The following is a 16,444-nucleotide window of genomic DNA, read 5'->3' as shown; positions in this document are numbered from 1 at the left end:
TTGGGAGTTACAAAATTGTCACAGGGATGCAAAGAACAGTATGGGGAATATAGTCAATAATATTGTAAAAACTGTAATGTCAGATGGATGCTAAACTTTTCGGGGAGATCACTTCATAAATTATATAAATGTCTAACCTCTGTGCTGTACACCTGAAACTAATATAAAATAATATTGAATGTCAACTATAATTAAAAAAATAGTCATGGGGATATATAGTACAGCATAGGGAATATTGTCAATAATATTTTAATAACTGGATAGTGTCAGATGTGTAATGGACTTATTGGGGAGATCATTTTGTGTCTAACCCGTATGCTGTTTTGTGCATTGGAAACTAATAAAAAAGAATCTGGATGTGTACAGTAGGAGTGTGTATGTACCATCAAAGGGAGGAGCTGGAATGTTTTCACCTCACTGTTGCTGAACATGGCCTCTCTTTCACGACTTAAGTCCACAGGTTTATTTCCTTCTGTTTAGTTTCTGTAACTTTAAGAGAAAAGTTTCCTCACATGGCTGTGCAATGGTTGGTCAATATTTGTGTTCAGCCTGTTTCCATTCTATTCTAAGTGCCCCATGCGTTTTAGTGAAGAAGGGGTAGCTCTGGGTAGCTCTGGCATTTCCAACCCTGAGATACAAAAATATTGATTTAAATCATAACATTTTATATACCAGTTAGGGATAAATAATTCCCACTTTCACATCTGTCTTGCAGACAGGTGTTTTCGGGTAAATTCATGCAAGCAGTGTTTCCCACAATAACTGAGCACCTTGAAGACTAGGCATGGGTTTGAATTTTAGTTTTCATGGTAGAACCTTGTTCGCGCCAGAGCAAATTAGAGAGAAAGTTCATGTATAATGGCTGCAGAGGCGCAGGGAATGAAGCACGTCTGATCAAAGAGGAGTTGATAGATCCGCCGGAGGCAACCCTCTTGAGAGACCTGGTGAATAGCGAGTGACCAAGTGCTATGGTAGGTGTCCTGGCCTTCTCTGCTTCCGAAGATGGAGGACTCAGTAGCACACTTGGGACTTCTGTCGCACCCCACTCCCATCCTCTCTGGAATTCCTCTCAGGCCCCCAGTGTTTTGTCCTCAAAACAACGCTGTGTTCTGAAGTATAAGATAAAATATTGAAGACACGATGTTAGCTGACTCAACCTGGGCCATAAGTAAAGGCACGGAATCTCTACGAAGGGTTGATTTTCCTTTGCCTGGAATAGTCGTCCTGTTTTAACCATCGCAGTCTATTACTGAGTTTGTTTTTTGACCCTATAGAAGAGAATGACACATTTTCAGTGCCTTGCTGCTCATTAGTCGCTCTCAGCAGATATTCTGTGTCCACAGAGACACCCAGATAGCAATCCAAGGTCATATCTCAGGAAGTTCATAAGAGCAGGCAAACCTCTTTGCTTCAATATTCAGGGCGGGGAAGGTTCTACTCCAGGAGAAAGAACACGTGTGATTCCGGAGTCCATTTCAGTAAGTGCTTTAAACACCCAGCTTCAGACTGGAACCAACTGAAGTTCCATTAGGAAACCCCAGAGAAAACTCATGGGTCTGAGTTTATGCTGTTGGAGGAATCACCGTTACATACCCAAAACATTTTGGATAGAAACCAAATTGAGAAGATAGTGAGGGAGAAAGCAGAGTGATGTTTGCCGTTTTCCCATCTGGAAAAGCATGTGCCCTGACTTCAGTCGTCTTTAAATAAGAATCAAATTAGAACCTCCTTTTTAGTTTTTTCCTTCACTAACACTTCACACAAGCTTTATTTAAAATCCGAATCACTGGTGAGATTAGTTTTTGACAAATGTATGACTTTTTGAAACAAGGATTCACAATTGTTTTTCACTGTGGCTCTGCTATTCCCAGGACTGATTATTCTAGATAAAAATGAACCGATAGTAAGTTACTGACTATTACTGTAGGTTTGGGGGAATGCCACAGTGCATAGCAAGAAAAGAAATAGGAGAAATAGGGATTTTTCCTCTTTTTATTTTATTTTTTAATATTTCAGATGTTGCCAGAAAATGTTAATATTGTTATATTAGGGATATTTTTCTTTCTTTTTTTTTTTTTAATGACATTGGACATACTGTAATTAGGTTAAAATGTGAACTATGTCTCATGGCTACCAGAAGGCACAGGAATTTAGATTGCTTTATGTGTATACGCATTTAAAGGAAGCTTTCATGAAAAATCCTGCTGGGAAATTGGGAGTGGCTTTCAGCTATTTAGTGTTGGCCCGTGTTTTGGTGGTGGTGTTTCTTCCCAGCACTTTTCATGCTCCTCCCACCATGTCAGTTTCTCCTTAAGATCTGGTACACGTCACCTTCTGTTACCAAGAAGGCTACTGAGATAAAGAGGAAATCTGAGGTGATGACCTGTAACACCACCTATGTTCATAGTCCTTGAATCTAGTAGATTATATTGCTCCATTTAAAAAGAAAACATATAGTTACATGTGTGCTTTTTAGTATAGATTTTTAAAAATTGGTATATAACCAAATTACAAATGAGTAGATATCATGTTCATAAAATATGAGTGAAATGACAAATACAGCGAAAGGAACTATTCTCCTGTTTCCACGAAAGGCCCTGGTAGAATATAACATCCAGTGACCACTAGCAATCGTTTGTGGATGAATGGCTGAGCTAAAGTTCCTGACACATTTCTTCTACAAGTGGCAGTGAAAATGAAATGAAAAGTGGCACTGGCACTGATGCGTAATCAGGAACTGTGTCCTTCAAGCAGATACATCTCAGTAGCTTTGCCCGTCATCATTCTGGGGCTAGATTTTCTCCGCCATGAAATGAGAAAGTTGAATTAGTTGGTTTCTGATGTCTCTTCTCACTCTGGATCACATAGATTCTATTTAATGTTCCCTGATTCCAAAGTTATTCAACTACAAAAAATGAACAGCTACATACCAGTGTCTTCAAAGTTCTCTTCAGGGAACTAAGTGCAATAGAATTTTGCTTTAACCATGATTTCAGTTAGAGGGAGCAAATGAAATGGAGAACATTACCTAAATGCCAAAGTAAGATTAAAATAAAGTGGAAACCAAGATTTTACTTTATTAGATGTATTGGTTTGACTTTCTTTTATTTTTGCATTTGTAGTAAGGCTAATGACATCAGTGCTAGGAAGTCAACTGAAAACAGTATGATTCAGCTAAGTATCAGATTCTTGTTAAAGTCTGAAGAACTAGGATAGGAAAGAAGAGAGGAAAGCAGTGCTTACCATTTCTAGAAAGAAGAGCTAAATATCCAAAGTGTGCGTTTATATGAGTGTAACACTAAACAGGAGAACACGTGCAGCTACCACCTTAATAGTTGTTGTAAGGCGGTAGAAGAGAGTAGCCCAGGTCTCACAAAACACTCGTACAACAAATTCAAGATTCTGTTAATTTCACAAGTGGAAGTCTCACAAGACAAGGCCGGTAATGAGGAAGCCAGACTGCGGACTATTGCAACAGTCCACAATTGTGAGAGCTGATAGGACACTGAACTAAGATTCTGACAATAGAGATAATAAGAGCTGATGTGCATTGAGTGTTGACTGTGTGCTCGGCACTTTCCTATGTACTATACATGTATCAGTTCATTTAATTCTTGCAAAACTCTCTGATTTGGGATCACAACCTCAGATGTAAAACTAGGATACTGTCTGACTCTAGAACCTTGAACCATCATTTTATTCTGCCTCTTCAAATACAGAAGGTCAAAAAGAAACGCATTTGATGACTGATCAGATGCTGCAAACAGAAATTCTTGGGTCACATTTCGTGTAGCTTGCACCACAATAAGCAAGGTATGACGTCACACACACACACACACACACACACACACCCCGGGGTGCCAAAAAAATGTATACACATGACTTGCCTTCATCTTTTGTTATCGGTATATATTGAGTATTACAATTTTAATGCAGTGTTTTCCTTTCTTAAAGTGTGTGTACATTTTTTGGCGCCCACTGTATATGCGCATTTACACTTTATTGGCCTCCATGTGATATCACACAACTCACTGATACTTTAAAAATTCCCTTGAGGTGTTAGCTAATACTGTGTTTTCAGAAATTGAGTGTCTGAGATATAAGGTCAATTACCCAAATTCAAACAGATTCGCATTCCTCTTTTCCAGTCGCAGGTCCACATTTTTTTCCATGGCATGACAGATCAATGAGGATTCTAGAAGATGAGTGAGGCAGTACCAGCCCTGTTGATGCAAATAGCAATGCATCAGAGAGGTTTTCCTGATTTTAGGGGGAGGAGGGGGGAAGGGGTCATAATTCTCAGCCATGTAAATACTGGCCTGACTTAGGTTATGACACTGATGACACAACTGAGTCACGAACCTTGATTTTTAGTAAATAATCATTGGGGTTCAGAGATGGACTTTTAAAAGTCATCCTGAAGTGCCCTGGAAATGTGGGCAGTGTAACCTATTATATGACTATTGTGAAAATCGACTTATTTCTCTTGCTTTGGAAAGCGAGTCATACTCCCAGAGTTGTCGTGCAAATAGGAATTCACAACTAGAAGTTTGACTCTCTTTGTTTGCCTCTGGAAATAATAATATGGAAAAGTCTCAGTCAACTACTAGATTTCACTACCTGACTTAAAATGTCCTGTCATGTTGTAAAGTGGTGGTGGGTGGGTGGAGCTGAAAAAATTTAAATACCAAAGAAATGGGGAAGTGCATTAAAATTGTTTTATGTATGAAGAGGAACGATTTGAGTCAGTCCTTGTAAGTAAGTATGCTTTTAGCATTTAAATCCAAAAGCCCTGGACAAGCAAAATGATTTAAAAACACTTTATTTTTGATTTAGGCGTTTGTCTGCTAATAATGCAACAACAGGATATCTCTTTTGAGTCTATACTAATATTAATAGTTAGAAATAACATCAAGGCCCAGGTCCTTCAGGTCGTTCCATTTTTCTCCTTAATAAAAACAGTGCCCGAGTCTCTTGGGAGCTCAGGTGAGCTTACTGGCTCTGAGAGGTGAAGAACATATATTCAAACCTGACCAGTGTGCAGGGACGAAGCTATATTGGGGCACTAATGACATCTCTGGGTAGGTGATGCTGGCACAGGGACACACGCAAGGCAGAGCCAGAGGGGGAAGGAGTCAGGAAAGTGTGGGCTCAAGGAAGTAACCTTTAGATTCAAGGACATTTTGGGACCATTTGGTACAACACAAATATTCACAGTTGTACACAGTTTTCAATAGACAAATGAAGGCAGCTTTGAAATGGCACATCAGTGGATAGTTGAAGTAAAATAGTAGCCAGGGAGTGCCAGATGAGGGCAACGCCGTAAAACCCATATGAGGTGGGAATAGGGCTTCACAACTTGTTCTGTGTTTTTCCATCTTGCTAGTTTTCCACCAGAACTGACTGGCTGCATTGGTTTGTACTTCTCCCCATGGTGGGCGTGGTGGTGCAAGGGTGGGGAGGGGATTTTGTTTCTGCCCCAGTCGCATCCTAGAACTCACACGGTTGACTCCAGTATTCATAGTTATTTTTTGCATGATTTGCTGAAGGGGGGCTATGAACAATCATGTGAAATTGGGTTTCATGTCAACCACACCCCTGGGTTCTTACAATGCTAGGTCCTTTCTTCATGTCGGGTGTTTATCAGGTTAGGAATGGAGAGTTCAAGTTCGTAATTTATTATCCGTAGGCCTAGAGCACTTATATGGCAACATATCTGGTGTTGCATTCAATATCAAGAGAACACTGAGTACTTTAATATTTATTCAAACATCTTTATTTTGTACATTGGCTGTATTGGGAAAATTAGAAGCAGAAAATACATAACTGGTATTTCTATATCGTATTTCTTTATTTGTCCGAATCACTTATATTTCCCAAGGATAGTATTGTTGGAAATCAGAATTTTACTATGCATTTCAAAAGTGAGCTTTCTTTAAACTTTCTTTAAAAAAACAACAACCTTATTTTAACATAGCTGAAAACACAATGAAAACACCATATAGTAGGTGATCAATAAACTTACAGTGAATGAATGAATGACTGAATGACTGACTAGACGCTTGATAACCCCTTGTTTTTTTTAAACTACGTAGTTGGAAAAAGTGGGAGGAGAATGTTACAGAAATTGTTTTTAGCAGCGCATTTCCAAACCTTGTTCATGGTGGTCACTTACATATTGTTGCAGCATTCACTTTGTTGTCTTCTTAAGTAATACAGGAACTTTGTGTTTCAGGCCTCTGACAAGGCATTTGTTCCTTAGCTTCTCACGGTCCACCCATATGTTGCAATATCTCTTTGATCTCCTTACCTAATAGTATAATAAGTGGATGGAGATGACAGGAAGATGAAAACTCAGAGTGATGAAGTGAATTTTAGACTTAATCTCACTTCTGGTCTCTCTCTGTCTCTCTCTCTGTCTCTCTCTCTCTCTCTGTCTCTCTCTCTCCTCTTTTAGAAGTTCAGAGGTCCATAAGCAGCTTCTGCATATAGGTAAACAGAAGACTTATTTTCTACTCTGTCTGGGTTGACAAAACTAACACTGCACTAGTTGGTAGAAAGGGTTGATACCTTAAGTGCTGAGTGTGTAATGTAGGGAGATTTGACCTAATGAGAAATTAAATGAGACTTCTTAGAAATACTGTGATTAAGACTTGTACTAGGAAGAGGAAACTACTCATTCAAATGCTCTAAAACAGAAGAGAGAGGGGCCTGTGTTACGGCCTGGGCAGATGTGAGTGAGAACACGTGGTTGAGGAAAGAATGGGCTCAGCAATACCACCCTGTAGGCCTCGGCGTATATTGATTGACACATAGGAATCAGGAGGCAGCAAGAGAAAGACATTATGGTGTTTTCTACTAGCATATCTGTGGCAGAGATGGATTGAAGGTGTACATTTTGGAGACTTTACTGAGTAAAATGTGAGATACCTTGAGATCTAAGCAGCGATCTAAGGAAGGCGGATAGGTGTATGGGTCTGAGCATAGGGGAGAACTTGCAGAAGCTCGATGAGGGCGGGGCCCTCGTACGATTGCTTTTCTAACACCCAGAGCGCTGTCTGGCACATAACAGCTGCTCAGTATGTAATTCATGGTTTAATACATGAACAGGGTGTATGTTGTATGTAGGCGATAATTCTGGCCATGGGTTCCAAGGAGTGTGCAGGAGAGAGGTTGTAGACTGCAGTGAACCGTCCAAGGCCTCATTATTTAATACCTGAGAGAGGAGGGTACACTTGAAATGAAACAGGGAGTGAGTAGAAAGGGAGTGCTTAATGGTGGTGATAATGGCTACAAAGCAAGTAGGATAAAACTGGATATTGTCCAAAGAACCTTCCTAGATGGAGGAAATATACCCGGGGTGCCAAAGAAATGTACACCTTTTAAGAGACATTATCTATGTGTTACTTTTCGAAGTTGAATTGAATTACAGCAGCAATTTGTAGTATGACGTTTACTCCAAAGATGACATTAATCAAATGAATGCTGGCGTCATTTATTGTATTACAATTTTAACACAGTTTTTTTTTTTTTCCTTTCTTAAAACGCGTGTACATTTTTTGGGCACCCTCTGTATAGTCACAAATGACAGCAGCCATTGAAACCACATTGGACGGGTTGAGCATTGAGGGGAAGTTGAGAAATGGAGAAAAAGAACTGCAGATGAATTGTGATATGAAGGAGAGAAGGTGTCAAGACCCAAGGGGGATCAAGAGAAAGGTATTTTTTAAATGAGAATTGGAGACACTTAAGCAGATTAAAAAGCTCATGAGAATAGGACTGACATGAAGAACTTAAATATTCAAGAAAAATGGATGACTTCTAGTGTCATGTTCCAGACCAAGTAAAATAGAAACCTTTCATTGCTACTAAGAGATAAATGCTTTCATGAGAATTGTGAGAACTTAGCAGGCTGAAGGCAAGGTTTATGAACCTGCATTTGCTATTTTACTTTTTTAAACTGCATTTGGGTGTGTGTGTGTGTGTGAGAGAGAGAGAGAGAGAGAGAGAGAGAGAGAGAGAGAGAGAGAGAACAAGGATGTGTGCAAATCATAAGTGTGAGCACTGATGCACTGAGACCTCCATAAAACTCCATGCACACATAGATTCTAGCATTTGTGACTGTTCCTCTTTTGTCTCTTCCATATCTGCTTTGCTGCCTAAAATGCTTTAAGAAGTGTATTATGCCTTTCTAAATAACATTAGCATCGAGACCAAAATTCTCCATTTTCAAGTCTGAAAAACCTGCTTAGCTTTGCCCTGTATTGCAGCACTCTATAAACAGCCATACTTAGTCCTCAGATGTTCCCCAGAGGCTTCTTGGAACTTTTCTGTAATTACTTTTGGCTCTCAAGGGACCTATAAAAACCAATGAAATTGTTGCTTACTTCAGGCATTGTCTGGGTGCATTGATATTCTTCTCTGTGGTGTTGAAAATATTTTCCTCACTCCTTGCAGAGAAAAGTAGCTTGGCTGACATATGAGTGATTTTCCACCGAATGTGTAAAGTGACAAAGTTTAGCTCATGTTCACATGTGGCTAACTGGAAAACACGGGATATGGAATTACCCTGACCCAGCTCCACTGGTCTTGCATTCCATCAACTTGGTGCCATTAATTAGGTTAGGGGTTGCATTACATTGCACTTGGAGATGAATATATGGATTTTTCATGACAAAAATGATGTCAGTAATTAGAGTGAGTGTTGGTTGTGAGGTGAAAGTTCCATTTAATTGTCAGATGAACAGGTACACTTTTTCTGCTGTAGAGATGCAGTGTAATTTGGGATATAATTTAACAAAAAGAGTTTTGACTCTTATGCTGCCTTGAAAAATGCAGCTTAAGTCAGAAGTAACAGAATACATATTGATTCTTGGAGGCTAAAAATAAAGAAAAAAAGAACAACTTTGTAAAATTAGAACATTTTTTTCCCCAGACAAAACCTGACCTGCTTGATTTATATCATACATTTCTATGAGAGAATTTTTTCACTTTTATTTTGAGATAATTTTAGACTTACAGAAAATTATCAGAAATAACGCAGAGTTCACATATCCCCTTCATGCAGTTTTTGTGGGTGTTTCACATCTGTTGGTTCTCAAACTGGCCCCGTCCACAGAGGCCGAGGAGACTGAAGAAAGGGGCACAGCGCTCCAGACAGGTTGGCAGATCTGATGAGGAAGGGAACTGATACACAGGGTTTGTCTTGGGTCCCACAAGATGAGTGAGGCTCCACGCCTGCCTGCCAGAATCTGAAAGTTCATAGAGAAGCTTTCACTGGGCTCAGTGAGATGTACCACTCAGAAGTCGCAGCATCACAGCACTAATCAAGGCTGCATCCTTGGGCAGCTTCTCGAGCAAGGAAGACAAGAGGACGCCATGCCAAGGGCAGGGACGGGGTCAGGGGCCTCTGATTGCCCAGGTCCAGCTGGCAGGCCAACCAGTGGTCACGCCTTACCTAACCATGCAAGAGTAATCAAAAGTCAAGAAGCTAGCAGTACAATTTACTCAGATTTCAGCAGATTTCCCTTACTGCTCTTTTTCTGTTCCACGATCCAATTCAGGATCCCACATTATATTTAGTTGTCACCAAAGTCTTCTCCAATGCGTGACAAGCCTTGGAAATTTTTATGAAAATTTTTGGTCTGGGGGTTGGGGTTGGGCTTTCTTTTATGGGCTTGACATTTTGAAGAGTACTGGTCTGTTATTCTGTAGAAAGGCCCTTAATGGGTGTTTGCTAATGATTTGATTGTGGTTATGAAATTCGATAAGAATGTCACAATAGTGATGTGCCTTTCTTGAGGTGTCATCTCAGAGTGCATAATATGAATATGTTTTATTGTTGGTAATGAAAGTGTTCCCTTGGTTACAGTGACGTTGCTAGGTTCCTCTGCTATAAAGCTATTATTTTTCATTTTTTAATTGACACCTATCTTGGGAGAGATTGTTAAATTCTGTAAATGTACTGTTTCTCTTCAAACTTTCACTGAACAATTTTAGCATCCGTTGGTGGATCTTTCTTGCAACAATGTTGCTGTGCAAACCCAATGCTGTTTTCTATTTTCCTAATTCTTAAAAAATTATTCTTTGAAATCATTCCGTTATCAGTATGGATGCATGGCTCTTTATTGCATTCTGTGGATTACAATTCAGTATTTTTATTTTTGTTATTTAATCTGTTGCTCAAATTGTTCCAGTTTTGGTCACTGAAGTTCTTTCCAGTTGTTTTCCTGATTCCGTTTCCACATCCTCCTGCCCTTTTTGAGCAATTCCTTATGTTATAACAGTACGAGATATTTCAGACTCATTTTGTATTATAATTGATTCTTGAGACGCTCAGGCTGCTGTCCTTCTGTACCTGTACTAATACCCTGAACACGTATTTTCGTAGAAGTTGGGACATAAAGTTTAAATGGCTTTAAGACATAAAGTTTAAAGTTTAAATATTTCCCCTCTCCAGCCGTTGTAATACGAGAGCATTGGAAACTTACTTAGCATTGATCATAACTGAGGGCCGTTTATTCCAAGGCTACGGAAGTAGCGAGGCAGAAGGACCAGCAGTGATTCTTCCCTTTCACAAGAAGTAAACAAAATAGAGCTGCTGATTGTCCCAGATGCCAGAGTATCTGAAAATCCTTGTGCAATGAAAGAGAAAATTAATCATTCACCCATTCGTTTATACAACTGATTGGCACATTGAACAGAGCGGGTCAGAGCGAGAAAACAGGTGCCTGATCTCAGCCAGACTGAAGTGTGAAGGCAGAGCACGTCAATGGAGTTTTCATAAAACATGATTACAAACTCTAAAAGCAAGCAATTACAGTCAGAGGTGGACATTTAAAAGCGACGCCGTTAGGAATTGAAATATTTCAAGGGCTTGTAAACTGAAAACAACCTAACTTTGCGTGAAGAACTCAAAGAAAACCTAAATAAATGGATAAGTATACAGTGTTCATGGGTCAGAAGACAACATATAATTCAGAAATCAGTTTTTCCCAATTCGAGCTATAAATTCAACGTGATCTCAAGCAATATTGTGGCAGGGGTTTTGTTGTTGTTGTTGTTTTGTTGTTTTTTGTAAAAACTGACAAACTGATTCTAAAATTTCTACGGAAATTCAGAGCACCTAGAATAGCCAAACCATCTTTGAAAAAGAAGAACACAGGAGGAGGACGACCTAAAACTGCCTAAGTTTCAGACTTATTATAAAGCTGAATTACTCGTCACGGTGGAATACATGTAAAGACAAACAAAACAGATAAATGAAGCAGAAGAAAAATCGCAGAAATGGGCCTAGATGTACGTGGACAACTGATATTTGAAAAAACGTACAAAGGTAATTTAGTGGGGAAGAGAGTCTTTTCCAGGAATGGTGCTGGGTATCCCTATGCAAACATACAAATTCCAGTCCCTGATACCCCGCAAAAAATGCTAACTCAGTGGATCACAGACCTGAGTTTAAAATTGTGAAGCTTCTAGAAAGAAACATAGGAGAATACATTTATGACCTTGATTTAAACAGACGTTTGTTAGATATAAAACCAAAAGCAAGATCCATAAATACACAATTTGATAAACTGGTTTCACAGGCATTAAGAACACCTCCCCTTCTGAGAATGCTGTTGAGAGAAGGAAGGAAAAGACTCAGGGTTGGAAACACTTTTTGAAAACCATACATTTAAGAATAGATTTAAGAAATTATAATGAATTATTGAAATTCAATAATAAGAAAACAACCTATTGAGAAAAATGGGCAAATAATTTTAAAAAACACTGTCACCCATAAGAATTATATAATTTTCAGGAAAAATAACAATTTGGTTTTAAATTCTACTTAAAGGTACATTAATAAGTCTATTAATATATTGTTTCTGGGCCAAAGAGCAGGGACGTTGTCAGTCCTGTTCTTGCAACAAGAAAAAAGCCAAAAGAAACTGAAAATCAACAACTTTTCTTAGATCCATCAGGGAATTGGGGTCACATGACAAATTATCTCCCTGATAATTGCTAAAGACGCAGCTAGGTGAACACTTTGAATCATCTTTACTGAAGTAGTAAGTATTATATTGGATTTTCTCTTTAGTTAAACCAGTCTGAATAATGTAATTATAAAATTAAAAAAATATCTATATTATTAGGCATGGTCCAAGCATACATGGAAATAGATACTCCCTTTCTTCCATTCCCTAGCCCACTTAAGAATCCTGGAAACATTGCACAAAAGCTTGCTTCAAACACTGCTTACAGCGTGTGTAGACTCTTCAATTAAGTTCATGTTCTGGGCTGAATGATTTACCCCCAAATTCCTATGGGGAAGTCCTAACCTCCAGTATCTCAGCACATGGCTTCTTTCATCCCGAGCACTCAGGCTTCTGCAGTGTGAGGTAGGCTATTCTCTTCATTCATGTGCTGAACAGCGCTCCATTTGATTCATATTTCAGTAGCTGTTGGGAACAAATACAGGCAAGTAGCATACGATGACAGTTGTTACAGAGATAAGTGGGGAGTCGAGTACAAGCAGAGGAGGAAGACTTCCGTCTTTCTCAGGTTTGAGAGTAGGTAGCATGTAAGCTTAGGCTTAGAGAACGGTTGACAAACTGGGAAGGACATTTGAGAATGAAATGCTCAAAAATATAGTGGTGCAGTTCATTCATTCACTCATTTATTTACTCATTCAACAGATACTTGTTAACCCTTTGGCCAAGTATTCACGAGGTAAGAAATTCTAAGGCGTTAGGGATGAAAACTAAATGAACCCTTATTTCCAGTCTCAGTGACTGCGTAGTCGGTTGGACAGAGAGAGGAGCAAGTAGAGAGCAGAGCATTCTAAGTGATTTAGTGGTAGTTTGTCTGGGGTTCTTTTAGAGCATTCTAGAAGAGTGACTAATAAGCCCTCAGAAAATCTGCATTTCTTCATATGAGGGTGAAGTTAGGTGGAGAAGGAAAAGTATGGTATCTCAACTTTCGAGTTATTAATTGTAATTACATCAGAGTATGGTAACTGAGATGAGCTCATTTTTCCCCAAAATTAGATCCACACATTTTCTAGGACTCAAACACAATCTGAGAGCTCTACTTGATAGACAGTTACCTGTCTGTCTCAGAGCGATATGGACCCAGGCTCCCTCCATGTCGTAGCTCTGACATCCTCTGAGATCTTGCCACCATCTTTGCATGCAGCTGGCAGAATGCGAAGCACCACAATGGCTGTGGTTCTTGTGAGCGAAGCCCAGCTGGGCCCCAGCCCTGTTGCTCGCATTTTCTAGAAATCAGTGACGTGGCTACATGTAACTGTCCCGGAGAGCAAGGCATGTAGTGTAGCTGGTCCAGGAAGAAGAAGAAATGGGTTTGGCTGAACAACTAGCTATTTCAGCCACGATAAATTTAAAAGACATTAAAATTTACCAAGTGAGATATGTTTAAGGCATAGAGAATGAGAGGAAAGAAAGAATACTGAGTATAATGTTCTGTGCAAATGCATGGAGTTGGAAGTAAGAATCCAAAACAACAATTTTCTTAATTACAGTGTATCAGTTTGTTGGGCAAGCTGTTCAACGCATAAATTTGTTAGTACAGTGATAGGTTATGAGTTAAGCATAAAGAATAATTAATTAACATGTTGTAGGCTAATGAGTTATTGTTGGCCTTAGTAGAAATCTCATGAATAAAGTTATACTTGATAACCAATTACAGGATAGTTGTCATCATTTTATAGAGTAGAAACCCTGACCCAGAATGTGTATGTCCTTCACGGGTGAACTGAGAACAATCATGGTAAGCAATGTCCCTAAAATCATATATCATGTAGCTAGGTTCTGGCAGGTGTGGGATTTAAACTCACATTTCTTGAGCGCCGATATTTTTCCTTCTAGTATCATTGAAGTTGCAGGGTAATAGGCATTACAGAACCCCCCCAAAAACTCGAGACAAAAGGGCACTAACTCTGCTTTTCCCCACAAGTCTTAGCCCAGTTGGTGCTGAGTTTTGCTCAGTAGTCAGGGGTTTCTGATATTTGTAAAATTTCCCTTAAATACAGATGTATATATTGTTAGTAGAAGTTGTTCCAGCAAAGTAACAAAAACCCCATGTTTAAAAGTCTCTGGTCTTTTGTAACCTGTGGCAATATTGTGGTTGTGCATCTGAAGCTGCATAATACTGAATGTCAGCTATAATTTAGTATATTTATGGTCACAGGATGTGGAGTCCAGCATAGGGAATAGCGTCAATGGAATTGTAACAGCTACATAGGATGTCGGAGGGGTAGTAGATGGGGGAGGGGCTTATCACTTTGAGAGGGTGTAAATGTCTTAACTATTGTACTGTTTTGTACACCTGAAACTAATACGAATAACAGAAAAAGTCTCTCGTGTAGAGATAGGTTTTCCAGGTCTAGTGAGGCTGTACCACAAATCATCTAATTGGCAGCCGAGCCCCATTTGGTCTTGGGGGACCCAGGCGCAGCTATAGGCTGGCACCAGCTCCCATCGTAAGGTAGCTGAATATTCTGATAAAATGTTGATTTCTTGACCACTTAAAAAGTACCTTCAATATAACCTTTCTTGGGTGTGCGTGGAATCTTTACCATGCGAGGACGCCCACTAGAAACGCTGCACGAGCATAACATACATGGCTGTTTACTTCTCCAAGTGTTTTCTCTGCGGTCAATGTAAAAAGGTAAGTAGTGGTAGACACTTGCCTTTGTCCGTCAGCATCTACACCTGCTCCTGTCTTCACTAAAGGGATCTTCCGTATGCTCAGAAAGGTGATGTAACCAGCTTTAAACACAAAACAAACAAACAAAGGAACACAAACTTGATTCTGGAGGCCCTTTAGATTTTTGAAGCACATTCTTACGTAGTTTATATGGAAAAAAAGAATCCATCCCTGGGGTCGGTGGGGATGTACTGAGTAGGTGTATTGGGAAAGCAGCTGGGAAACAGCAATCTGCTCATCAGGCAGCACCCTCCTGCCTTTCCTTTTATCTTTGTTCTTTCCTGGACTTTAGCTGTGATGCTTCAGCCTTGAGACTATGGGGACATGGACCTCATGGTGAGGACGTTAGAATGATTTATTGATAATGTCATTAAGCCTCTGTGCTGTTGTTCAGTTCTCTCCTCATGACATCTTGTTACTGATGAAAGTAACCCTACTTGGTTACAGCATACTAGTTGATTCTCTGTTGTGTATGTCAATACTTGGACAATGTACATAAGTAATTCTTTCCTATTGCCTTGTGACAAAAAGAGCTATTAATTTCTTTCATGAATAAAGTTAGTTAAGAGACTCAGGAGCTTCATTTTCTAGGTAATTATATTTTATTCTTTTAATGTTAAAATAGTTTGAGACTTACAGAAAAAATGTGAAGGTAAAACAGAGTTCCCACATATCCCACAGCCAGTTTACCGTCATTAACCCTATACGTCAGTAAGGTACATTTGTCAGAATGAATAAACCTATGTTAATAGGTTATTATTAACTAAAGTCCATGATTCATTCAGATTTCCTTTTAGTTTTACTCTTACCTAATATCATTTTTCGATTCCAGGATCCCACACAGTTTTCCACGTTACATTACATACACAGTCATGTCTCCTCAGTCTCTTGCCTGTGACATCTTTTGAGTTTCCTTGTTGTTGGTGACGGACAGTTTGGAGGAGCGCTCCGGTGTGTGTACACTGTCCCACCATTGAGATGTACCTCTCGTGATTAAACGGTGGGGATTCTGAATTCTGGGGGAGGATCACGGGTAAAGAGCCATGCCCATCACATAGTCTTGGGGTAAATCCTGTGAACCTCACTGTCGATGGTGACCTTGGTCACCTAGGGGAGGCCGAGTTTGTCTGTTTTCTTCACTATAAAATTATTCCTTTCCCCCCAGTTTCCAGTATTGTTCTCTTTGGAAGTAAGTCATTACGCAAAGTCCACCCTCAAAGGGTAGGGAGTTATAGTGGCACTCTGATGGTGAAAAGCTCTATAAACTGTGCAATTCTTCTGCAGGGGAGAATTTTCTATTGTCCCCTAGTTAAAAAATACTTAGTAATTTATATCAGTGTAGTTTTATGGATATTTATTTTGTACTTTGGTTTGTAATCCAATACTACTTTATTTATTTTGTGTGTCTAACTATTCCAGCTTTGGCTATTCAGATTTTGTTCAATTGTCTCCCATGTCTCTCAGCCCGTGTCTGTGTGTGTTTGTGTGTTTGTCTATGTGTGCGCGTGCGCCCTCGCTTTGAGCCTTTCCTTACTTTGGGGCACTATCAGATGCTCCAGGCTCATTTGTATGTTTCCTGTCATATCCCCAGCATGAGGGACTTCTCCGAGGAGCCCCGGTTCCTTTCATTGGAGAAGGCAAGATCTCTGTGCTAGCGCTGCTTGTTGTTGCTGGGGGGGTGGCATTTCTGAACCGTCTCATCTGACAGCAAGAAAACATATGTTTGTATACT

The sequence above is a fragment of the Rhinolophus sinicus genome, linkage group LG04, assembly GCF_036562045.2.
Source record: "Rhinolophus sinicus isolate RSC01 linkage group LG04, ASM3656204v1, whole genome shotgun sequence".
NCBI lineage: Eukaryota > Metazoa > Chordata > Mammalia > Chiroptera > Rhinolophidae > Rhinolophus > Rhinolophus sinicus.
This window is presented reverse-complemented; position numbering follows the sequence as displayed.